Source organism: Podarcis vaucheri, assembly GCF_965113315.1.
Source record: "Podarcis vaucheri genome assembly, chromosome: 8".
Classification (NCBI taxonomy): domain Eukaryota; kingdom Metazoa; phylum Chordata; class Lepidosauria; order Squamata; family Lacertidae; genus Podarcis; species Podarcis vaucheri.
Window position 1 is genome coordinate 57,934,942 of NC_138766.1, and position 12,469 is coordinate 57,947,410.

The 12,469-nt window shown below is 45.0% G+C and overlaps 1 long non-coding RNA gene across 1 annotated transcript in view; it reads left to right on the plus strand.

Moving 5' to 3' along the window:
* Positions 1 to 1,701: 1,701 nt before the first annotated feature.
* LOC309538517 overlaps positions 1,702 to 12,469 on the plus strand; it is a 28,195-nt gene continuing 17,427 nt past the window's right edge. The window contains exons 1-2 of the long non-coding RNA XR_014222262.1: positions 1,702 to 1,727; positions 3,356 to 3,393. This is a non-coding gene — a long non-coding RNA (uncharacterized lncRNA). The remainder of the gene's footprint in view (positions 1,728 to 3,355; positions 3,394 to 12,469) is intronic.

Here is a 12,469-nt window from a genome sequence, read left to right on the forward strand (position 1 = left end):
CACTTCAGACTCAGGTGGCCTCAGTGGCACGGAGTGCCTTCCATCAGCTTTGTCTGGTGGCCCAGTTGTGCCCCTGTTGGGACAGGGATAGCCTAACTTCTGTCATCTATGCTCTGGTAACCTGTAGGTTAGATGACTACAATGCATTAAGTGTGGGGCTGCTTCTGAAGATGGTTTGGAAACTTCAGCTGGTGCAGAATTCGGCAGTCAGGTTGCATATGGGGCAAGATGGTGTGAGCATATAATGCCAGTTGTAGTCTGACTGCACTGGCTGTCACTTTGTTTCTGGGCTCAGTTCAAAGTATTGGTTTTGATCCATAAAACCTTCAACAATTCAGGACCACACTATCTCAAAGACTGCCTCTTTGCATACAAACCACGACCCCAAACCCTGTGATCACCATCTGAGGTGATCATCATTGTGTGCTTCCTCCACGGGGCCAGTGGGTGGCAACACAAAAACGGGCCTTTTCTGCGGTGGCTCCCCAATTGTGGAATGCTCTCACTAGGGCGCTTTTGTTACATATCCTTTGGTGCTAGGCAGAAACATTCCTCTTCTCCCAGGCCTTTGGCTAATTAAACAATCTATGGCCTTTTAAACTCTGTGGGGGGTGGGGGGTTGTTGTTGCTGCTGCTGCTTTTGCCTGGCTGAAATCTGCCCTTGAATTCTGATTATGGTTCTTCCTTGCCTGCATGGAGGGTAAGGAAGAGCTGTGCTGAAAGCAGCCTACAGTACAAAGGCAACATTCATTGTTCTGCCCACTTCTGCCTCTGGCCCCATCTTCCGCTGGCATGTGGGCCCCAGAAGGCTGCTCATAAAAGATCTCAGGCTGCAGAAGGTTGTCCAGTGCTGTAACGCATGACCCAACAGAGAAGCACTTTCGCCCTCAGGCACACTTTTGTCAAGGGGAAGGACCGTGCAATTTGTGCGCGTACACTGAGGCCCCCATTGTGTTTCGCATGCACAGTGGCAGGTGTGGAGCTTGAACTCAGTGCCCCGCCGCACAGACAAAGATTCTGGTTGGCTATGGTGGCAAAATGGCTGTCATGTTTCTTCAGGGTTGGAGGTGCTGCTGGCTCCCCACTCCTTTTTGCTGGTTTTTAGACGTTTGCTGCTAAAAATAATAAGCATCCTTTCCCCCTCCCCCACTATCTCTCATGCTCTTTTCCCCCTCTTTCTTTCTTTGAAACAGGTCAATGGGCCCTTTGTGGTTAGAAGCTGAGAATCGTACAGCTGCTCTCCTTTGCAGAAAAAGGAAACATGCTTCCAACTCAAACAACACTGATTCTGGGAGGCAAAAATCACTCGCAGCCACCCCTCCCCAGTTTACTTCAGGTGACTCATTCTGCACTTGCTGGATGGCTTGTGACTCACTACATTGTTAGACATGTCAGTGTGATGGAAAATGATCTGCTTGAGCTCTGATCCCGGGAGACCGTTTCCTGCTTGCAGCCTCCCCACTGGGGAAGTCTGAGGACCTACGGGGTTTTTATTTCTCTCCCTTTCCCTCCCCCCCTCTCCCACCCCTTAGACAAAGTGGGTGGATGCAGATAGAGAAGATCTTATTGGAAGAAAGAGAAGAGGGTTGAGGTCAATGGAATCTGTTCCCTCTAGCTGACTGTGTCCTGTGCTGGCTCTGTGTGTGACTTTATCTGAATAGTAATTAGTTGGCAGGAAAAGACGAGCAGCTGAAGAGACAGGATGTGGTTGCTGTGCAAGATCTGAGGTCTGTTTCGGATGGGAAGGAGAAGGGACAGAGCGAAATGCAAGTCACACCTGCCTGATAGACGCTGCTGAGATCTTCAGCGGGAAAGCATACTTGTCGCTTGTAGGAAGGATTCAAGCAACTGCTTTTTTGCTTTACCTTGAGGCAACCCCCACCCCTACAAAACACACACACACCACACCATGGTGTGATCTGTGTGAAACTAGGTCAAGTGTAGGGTTAGTAGTGCATTCACTTATGCAGCCACTCAGCATTCGGCTAACCTGAAAGCTGATGGTGGTTGAATTCCCCAAGAGGACCACTTGTCTTTTGGATGAGCAGTACCTCAACACACAGGAAATTATCTTTCTTTCCCTGCACCAAAGCGTCTATATTGCACAGTTACTAAGTGATATAGCAATCTAACTGTCTATCAGAAGTAAGTGTTCCAGTTTGCGAATGTTTTCCGTAAGCTGAACATCCGATGCGGCTGTTGGCTATTGTATCCGGGGCGCCTGCACCAATCGGAAGCTGCGCCTTGGTTTTCGAACGTTTCGGAAGTCAAACAGACTTCCAGAATGGATTAAGTTCAAAAACCAAGGCTCCATTGTATGTCAATACAGTAAAGGTATGGAGGATACGGCAGCTCCATAAAGGCAGCAAAAATGTAGAGCAAAGTATTGTGGAGGCTTTTCCAATACAGTGGTACCTCTGGTTAAGAACTTAATTCGTTCTGGAGGTCCGTTCTTAACCTGAACTGTTCTTAACCTGAAGCACCACTTTAGCTAATGGGGCCTCCCGCTGATGCAGTGCCGCCGGAGCACGATTTCTGTTCTCATCCTGAAGCAAAGTTCTTAACCCGAGGTACTGTTTCTGGGTTAGCAGTTATTGCTGTTTAGAAGGGGAAGTTCTCAAGCACTGCTGGGACTTTAGTCTTGAAGTTCCCTCTCACTCACTGGTGGGCCTTCTATTTTGGCCTCCCAGGCCTCCCTGTTTGACCCATGAGGCCATTTTGGCCAAGCCATGTCCACCTGGCATCACATGACATTGGCACGGCTTGAATTCAGTGCTTATCCTGTCACACTTTCGGCAGGGACCAGATGCACTCTGGAGCTCCTTGTCATTCCCAAGTGCATCTTATTCCTTCCAAAAGCAGCGCAGTAGGGAAAGGCACCCAATTCAACCAGTGCTAAAGCAACAATCAGAGCACACCTGCAATTGTTGCTTTATAGCCATGGCTTTGCCTTTCCCGTGCCTGATGTCACAGGACATCAAATGATTGGCAGCTGGGCAGCCCCATCCACCTGCCAATGTGGCTCACAGAGACCGACTACTTTCAGATCCAGTCCTCTGGCCAAAAGTGGTTCCTCACCCCTGCTCTAACTAGATTCTGCTGCTGCTCACAATTTATTTTGTACCATTGGTTATTCTGCCCTTAAAATAAATAGGGGTTATGTAATCTACATGAGCTTCTTTGTGAATATTCTTCTTTACATCAACATAAAAGGAGCCATATTGGATTATACTGGATCACATCAAAGGTCCAACTAGGCCTTCATTCTGCTGTCAGTGTGATATGGTCTTTCCAGTGCTTTTTAGGTGTTTCCAGTGCTTTTTAGGTGTTTTTGTTTTGTTTTGTTTTGCTTTAGGAAAGAAGGGTGCTGGTACTTACCATGAAGTTGTTACAGTAAGTGCTGTACTTTTTTTTACTTACTTATATACTTTTAGTATATAAAGCTACCTTTATTTAGACTTTTACAGAACAAGCCAATGAATACACTTGTAGGAAGTTTAAAAACAGTATGTCACCTTTTTACACCAACTATATTGCCATCGACTTGCTTTAGATGTTACAGAAATTCCAAGTTTTGAATCCACTTTCCTCAATCAACAGGTATTCATAAATACAACATCTTAACCCCCGATTAATTTAATGGTATACAAGTGCCGTACTTTTAACATTTGCCCCCCCCAAAAGGTGCTGGTATTGCGTACTCTTGAGTACCCCCAGAAAAAAAAGAACTGCATTGGGCATTTTGCATCTTCCAGATCAAGTGCAATGGAAGCTCCACACAGGGCGCATTGCACTTCTCCAGTCCTGAAGTCACCAGCGCTTGAACGACGGCAGTCAAGCTCTCCCAGTCCAGTAACAACCATAGTTGTCACACCAGAGGCGGCTGGTAAAAGGTGCTTCTACCTCCTGAAGCTACCTGGGCCTCCAGGGACAGAGCTGGATCCAATAACAGCCCTAAACTGTGTACCTGCTTCTTCAGGGGAGTGTGACCCTGTCCAGGACAGGCAAGTGGACCAATTTCTTTGGCATGGGAACCCCTCCCCCACAGTGCCTCTGTCTTGCCAGGACTTGCTTGGGTAATGTGTCTCTGTGTATCCAGGCCCGGATTTATTCCTTCTACAAACAGATTGCTAATATGGCAACCCAGCCACGGGAGGCACTGTGCACAAATGGAGCCATGGGAGACCACTTTTATCTTAGCTTCGGGCTGCACCTGCTGGATTTTCAGCTAGCATCCAGTTCTTGGCAACCTGGTGCTACCTCTCTGAGATCTAATGGTTTCTGACTTAGAAGCTTCCCTTTGAAATTAATTGATTTCCTTCCCCTCACAAAGGGCAGCATTCACCATGATTGAAATATTACAGATTACATTACTATACCTGCAGCCCAGTTGGGGAAAAACCTTTTAGGGTGGCTTAATGTTGGGGCTGATATACATATACATATACATATACATATACATATACATATACGTATACGTATATACGTATATACGTATATACGTATTTATAGGAACTCAAACACCAGATTCTGCTCTGTTCCAGTAACAAGAAGCCGAAAGCACCAGCCTGAAGATGACGAGTGAGACCTCGTCGAAACGTCGCACAGACACCCCGACACTTACACGGGAAGACACCCGAAGACACCAAAACCTGCATTCCTGTACCCGTGAAAATCTACGAAAGCAAATACGTATACGTATACGTATACGTATACGTATACGTATACATATACATATACATGTGTGTGTATAATAATAATAATAATAATAATAAATAATAATAATAATATTTTATTTATATCCCGCCCTCCCCAGCCAAAGCCGGGCTCAGAGCGGCTAACAACAGTAAAACGATAAAACATTCTAAAATCATTTCATTTCCATTTTTATTTTACTGGAATACTTCCTTCTGCATGATGCTCACATTTGATTTATTGTTGAAATCTTCCATGAGCTCACATATGCATACCTTTAGGGCACTTTTACACGAGCTTTTAAGTGTGCCAAATTTGGGGTTGTCATCCGCAAATCAATGCCTTGCCTCTGACCTGGTGAGATAGACAGGTAATCTCGGGATCTTACCTACAGGCTTGTCATTGCTTTTCATTTGCTTCAGTTGCATTTTACTTGCGCATGGATGTTTACATAAACAACTAAATTCTAAGCCTAGACAGCATTGGAAAAGGGGAGCAGGCGCCCCCACAACAAGCAGTTCACCCCCTCAATGGCTGAACCTCTGCGGTTACTAGAAAGAAATGTATTTTTTCCACATACAAATTGTAACTAAATTAAAAGCTAAAAATCAACAGAAGGCTACAATCCTGAGCACACTCCGTCAAGACTTACTTAAAAGAAGATATGATTGGGATAGGGACATTAATGAGAAATATTATTTCCCCATCAGGAGTCTAATGTAGCTTGACTCGCTGGAATTTACTTTGCTCCTTCTCTGCTGGCCCATATTTTCCCCTGGTGTCACTATTGGTTCTGTGAACCAGACAAGTAACTCCATGTGTGCCTGGTAGTGTGTTTGGCAATTGCAAAAACTTTTGAAAACAATGTGATAATAATTTATTTATTTTTTTAAAAAATGGCAAGGTTGAAGTCATGGCAAGGATCACCAGCCTGAACCTATGCTCTAATGCAGAGGTAACTTGCACTATGGATGTTCTTGGAGTACAACTCCCATCAATCCTAGTCAGCATGTCCAATGACCAGGGATTGGAGGAGCCTGCAGACTACTATGTTGGCTACACCTGTTCTGGCGTTTGCTTTGTTTTCCAGCTACTTTTGCCCCTTACACCTTTGTAGTTTTGGGGAAGGGTGAAAGAAATGTGTGAAGCTGTCCGCACTGAGCACAGACACTTGCAAGCTGGGTTTTTGTTTTAGATAAGAGCCATTTAGTTTTTACTTGTGTGAAGAGGTGCCAGAGATTCAAAGGGGCTGTGGGGCTACATCACCACATGGCTCATTCTAGCTCCCCATGCATTTAGGGCAAACATCTATAGCGTGGTGGTGCTTCTTTGATGAATAGGCACTTTGACACACCTTCGTAGAGGTTAGGCAAAAGCATCCCATTATTCTTGCTTCCATTCCATAGCACACAATGCTATGGATCTGGTGCTTTTACAAGCCTTATTTTTTTTGAGTCAAAGGTACACAGGGTGTCTACTGTTGTTGCCATATGTCCGGAATTTCCTGGACGTAGCTGGGATTTGACCATTGGAAACAGCATCCGGGCAGAAATTGCTTAAATGTTCAGGGAAATCAAGAAGTGTAGATTTCTGTGAATTTTTGAAATATGGCAATCCTAGTGTCTACATTGAACTCAGTGAGACCTACTTCTGAGTTGACACACATAGTGCAGTAAGGGGATCTGTTCATGTCTGCTTTGGTGGGGTTTCAAGTGGAAGTCATTCAGCTCTGGTGGTCTATTAAATGTGGAAAAAGCTGCCCATAAGCACCCAATCTTCACCTCTGATGTTGCCCTTTCCCCCTTCTGCTTACAGCTTGCTTTGCTTTTTTAGATGGGGAGATGTGTTCATTCTGATGGGCCTTCCGAGCTATCTCTATGTGATGTGGAAGTAGCATTTCAAACAGAGTGTGGCGTAACCTCTTTGTAACATATGATACAAACCACAACTGTCTGGCATGGGCATGCAAGCCAGAACCCGAAGGGAAACGGCGCACAGAGCCAGACGTGATCTTTGATCGTACGTTGTGTAAAATTAACAGCGCCAGTCATGACAAGCCTTAAATGCCACATCTGTCAGGGGGTTTGGTAGCTGCATAACAATATGTTTTTAACCCCATTATTGCTTAATTATGCCTTCAATTATTTCCCCAACAATAACAACAACAACAAAACCCATTGCAAATAACAGGTGGTTTTCTGACAATTCTGTGCACTGAAAACAGCCCAGAATGGAGTTTGTGGCATTTTATCCTCCAAAGGGAGAAGACACCTGAGCACCTGAGCTTAATGAGTGCCCAACTCTGATTAACTCCTTAGCTGCCAGTTTTCCTCGCTCTTCTTGCTAAAGGCTTTATATACACAGGGAAGCACTTCGGCAGATAACGCAGGACAGTGACACATTCAAGAAGTTTAAGTGGAATAGGAGAACCTTGCTGGATCAGACAAAATACCCATCTAGTTCAGCATCCTGTTTTCCATGATGGCCAACCAGAAGTGCATGAAGAGAACGTGAGTGCAATAGCCTTCACCTGCTTGTGTTGTACCAAAAGCGTTTCACCTATTCAATAGCAAGTGAGCAGGACGTTGTGAGGCAGCAGCTGCCTTTGCTATTTCCATGCAGACAAAGACTTGTAGTTCAGCAGCCAAGCTAGGGATAGCTTCAAACAGCGAAGTTCTTTAGGGTGAAATCCAAGGAGTGGAACTTGCTTCAGAGCAAATAGGCACAGGCTACTAAGGAATGGTCCGCCATGTTGGATTCATCCGTTCTAAACTTGCATAGAAACAAATGTATATACATTGATGCTTTAGAATGATCTCCAGAATAAGAATTCCTACCAACTGGACACTCTTTCCTCATCCTCTGCTGTGGAATTTTTGCTTAGTGCAAGGAATCGTAGGGCTCATTCAAGTGGGCTTCCTCTCCATTTTCACAGGGAGCAGGTCAGGCCAATTGAGCCTGGAGACTGAGTCATCATCACCTGCAGTGAACTCAAAATGTTTGCTAAAAGGCATCCAGCCAAGACTTCCATGAAGTACAGTAGGAGATCAGTACAGTGGTACCTCGGGTTACAGACACTTCAGGTTACATGATTTCGGGATGGTTACTTCCAGGTTTCAGCGCTCGCGCATTCACAGAACACCAAATCACAACCCATGTGTTTGCAGATGCGGCACTGCGAGTTCCAAATGCTGTGGGTTGTGAATGTTCCTCCTGCACGGATCACGTTCACAACCCAAGGTTCCACTGTACAATGGTACCTCAGGTTAAGAACTTAATTCATTCTGGAGGTCTATTCTTAACCTGAAACTGTTCTTAACCTGAGGTACCACTTTAGCTTAACCTGAAGCAAAGTTCTTAACCCGAGGTACTATTTCTGGGTTAGCGGAATCTGTAACCTGAAGTGTCTGTAACCCGAGGTACCACTGTAATGTGGTGTGTGCAGCCTTTCATATGATTCCTCAGCCATTATCAGTCTACTCCTTCATGGCATCCCTGATAAGCTTCTCAGAAGACAATTGGGGGAGGGAACACTTTAAAGAGACAGAAAGGAAAGGAAAAGAAATTTAAAAGTTTAAAGAAATATGGTAGACGGACAGCATACCATGCTAATACATTAAGCACGGTAGAATATATATTTCATTTTCTTACTATCTTTGTATCTTGACTTTTGTCCAAGTTTAGAGCATTGTACATGGTTTCTCCAAAATAAAGTGGGGAGAGAGGGGGCATGGAAAAGCTAGTTCCCTTGGAAGGTATTTCCACAACTGTGGAGCCACCACTGAAAAGGCCTTGTTCATGATAAGTTATCTACTAATCTCCTCTTTGCTACTGGCAGGCCAGAAACCAAGGCCTCAGAAGCTAAACAGAGCTAAAGTAGACTCATGTGGATGCAAGTTCTAGATGCAAGGCTATTTAGGGCTTTAAATATGTAAACAATTATTTTTAGTTGAACCCATGAAGGACTGGTAATCATTGATCTAAAATAGGTGTGATCTGTGCTTCCTGTCTTGCTTCTGCAGTACTAGCAATCTGGCAGCTGCATTTTGAACCATTTCCAGTTTCAGAACTGTCTTTAAAGGCAGGCCCAAGTAAAACACATACATACATGCATACATACATACATACATACATACATACATACATACATACTTATTATTAGTATTGTTACTAACTGAATTTTTATACCACCCTATACCCGGAGGTCTCAGGGCAGTTCACAGAATAAAATCAAAACATAAAACCACAAAATACATAATCAAAATAAAAACAACAACCCAATAACTCCCACCCCACATTTTAAAAGGGCATAGGATGTCAATAAAATCAACCAAAGGCCTGGTTAAAATGGAACTTTTTGCCTGGCGTCTAAAGGTGCATAATGAAGGTGCGAGGTGAACTTCACTGGGGAAGAGTGTTCTACAGACAGGGAGCCAGTGCAGAGAAGGCCTGTTCTCATGTTGCCACCCTCCAGACCGCTTGAGGAGGAGGCACACAAAGAATTGCCTCAGAAGATGATCTCAGGGTCCGAGTAGATACTTGTTTAATTCTGGATATAATCAGTGCATGGGTAAGCGTTCTCCAGGTAAGATCACAGCAAGTGAACCTTCTGTGAATTGCCTTCCAAAAAGGACCAAAGCCACCATACCTTTAGCCATGCCTTTAAGCAGTGCTCCAGCAGGGCAACCTAGTTTGTCAATGATACCAAGCAACAAGGCAAGTCAGCAGGATCACTTTGTATACAGTATCTTCCAGGATAATCATCCACCAAGGTAACCAATACAATTTCAGTCCTGAGACCAGGCCAGAAACCAGACAGGAATGGCTCTGAATAATTGGCACCGTCCAGATCTACATAGAGTCAAGATGCTAACTCCCTCACCAATGCTTTACCTCAAAATGACAAATTTGGGTAGCTGTTAAAATTTGCCAGATTCAATGTAGATTCCTTTAAAAGGGGTCACACAACTGCCTCCTTTAAGACAGAAGGGCCACATGTAACTGGCCTGTCAGGTCTCTGTTTTTCTCACTTAGCCTTCTGTAACGCATGCCCTTTGACTTGCCCTTTCCCAGGCCACCTTGCAACAAGATGGGGACACTTCCAATGTGCTTCTGAGACTGTCTTGAATGGGAAAATGATGGAGGAGTCTTGAGGCAGGCAGAAACTAAAGGCACTGGTGAAAAGGGGAAGATAAGTGAGACACTGTGTGGAGCGGGCAAAAGAAAGAACGACAGAAACGAACCCTTCACAGATGAATATATTGTGACACTTAGTAAGTATTGAGAGTCCCTTTGATTTGCTGAGAAACTCCATGTGGTTATAGAAAGTAAGTGGATTACAGCTGTAAAAATTAAGTAGAGGAAAAGAAAAGGAAATAATTAGATAAAATTAAGGGGGAGGACTTGCTGAAATAAATTTTGAAATTGGAATGCAGAAAGGGGAGGTATGAGGAGGTCGGTGAAATAAGTTTTAAGAAAAAAAGGATTTGAAATTATACATGTTTGTTTTTGTGTTTGTATGTTTGTATTGTGTATTGTGTGTGTTTATATAAATTGTGAAAATTCAATAAAATTTTTATTTTTAAAAAAATGATTTGCTGAGAAACTCCAGTGCATATTGGCCCTTTGAAACAGAGGACAATGCCCCACTTGGAAAGAATTTTAAACCACGCTAGGCACGATGGCAGCAAATGCAGGCGAAAATCAACTTGCGCTTGCACAGAAGTGCTTCCTGATTCACCTTGCATGCCGAGCTAAGGCAGGCCAGCTCTTCGTAATGCTGTCCCACAGAGCATCTCTGATTGCTCACCGCCGGGACCACGTGCTGCAGTCCCCAACGCAGCAGGCGCAGAGGCCTCTCTGGCTAGTGTGCCGTTATTGGATTTGAGACTGCAGGCAAGCCTGGTGCCTGCTGGACTTGACAACCACTCAGTCGGTGATCTGTCTCCTTTAAGAGAGCAGACAGGCTCCAAGGCTGCCGTGTTACTCCCACCGGTTCCCCTCCTCTCCCTGCCTCTCTGAGTGCAGCACAACATCAGAACGCAGCTGTCAGTCAGGCTCCTCGGGGAGCAGTCTGTATGTTTACATGAATGATCATATGGTAACCTCTTCCAGCTCATGGGCAAGTCGCACGGTTACCTCATCTGCAGTCAAATTACCTCATCCATGTGAAATGTAGCAAGTGCAAGACAGGGAGCAAAGCACGACTCTCTCCAGGGTATGGCTCCCTCATTAGGAGACGGCAGAGGAGCTGTCCTCCGTTGGACCACTCAGGAAATAAACTTGAGATCTGTTAGTCTTATAATTATCCCTACTCATGGGCCCCTTCATAAATCAACGGGGCTTATTTCATGACAGGGAGAGGGGTGTGTCCCTGTGTGCCTGGGAGCCTCTTGTCTCGGCGGATTTACATTTACCCTCTGGAAGGCTGCTGAGAGTCCTAGGATGATGAGCACTCGGATGGGAGGTTAATTTACCCCTCTTTAAGGAAATAAAGAGCAGCAGATAAGGTTCAAGCGGGATGGGATGCTGTGCAGCACAGGCCAGGCTCTGAAATCTCATGTGCCCTGGCTTACCATTTCTCCCTTTAAAAAATATGGCGTGTGATGTCTAGGAATATAAAGTCAATTATCTTGGCCATAGGTGGCTGGGTTTATTAGACGCTGTCAAGTTATTCACAATGTAAAGGACATGTTGACCTACAGTGGTCTCTCCCTTCCAATCAGCGCTTACAACTTACAGAATCTCTTGTATTTGTGCATCCTTCGTATTAACCCTTGGGTTTGCTGGGCAGATATTTGCTGTAGCGTTTCCTTTGCAAGCCTTGCCTTGGAAGAACTCTTGTTTATTTTGGGACAAGCCTTTTAAAAGCACACGGTTGGCTGGAAAGCAGGGGGGGGTGGAGGGGAGAAGGAGGAAGGGAGGGAGGGAGGCAAGAAAGGAATCATCGGCCACAGTCTGCTTTCTTTGCCAACGAACACCCTGGTAAAAAAAAAAAAGCCATTTATGTATCATATATTTGTTTCAGGCTATTTATCATTTCTGGTTTGCACACATCGTGCATGAACAGCTGTCCTTATCTGGCATGGGGCAGCATAATAAAAGGGAGATTATGAGCACTCTTTCCCTCTCCCCCTCCGCTTGCTTTCTCAGGCCTATGAATGTGGAGCTGCTTCTGAATGGCAAGGAGGACAGGGTCTCATGGCAGTAACTAATGCACATCTGGAGTTTTGCAGCATTCTAGAGATAGTTATTAGGGTCCCAGGAGCACCAGCCAGACTGGGAATGGGAACCTGGTATCCATGGTGAGGCTCCCTATCTCACAGCACCAGGTGTGCTTTTTCTTGGAAAGGCTGTCCTCGGAGGGGGAGAAAAAAGAATCCAGGAGAGAGGTAATTAGGAGCTACCTTGCACAACCGAGCCAGCTCCCGGGAAGGACAGTGCAGGGAGCGGATGATGTGTGCAGAGATTTCCGCCTTATGGAAGGCAGCAGCGTTTTTGTCTCTTTCTCCAGGGGAGTTGAGAGGAAGAAATACAAGGGTAGATAGCTACACGTTTTAAAGAAACCTGGAAATGCTAACATGTCTGTGTTGGAGCGCATCAGTGCAGGTTGTTCGCTGTCTTGAAATAAGATCCATATTCAGATCGATAGAGATTTGTGCCGAGGGGAAGTGTTTCTGATTATTTCTTTGCCGTCTCAATGTGGCATAGAGTGACTGAAAGAGATACCTTCCCTGGGCTGCTAACTGGAGACTAATTAATAAAACAAACCCTT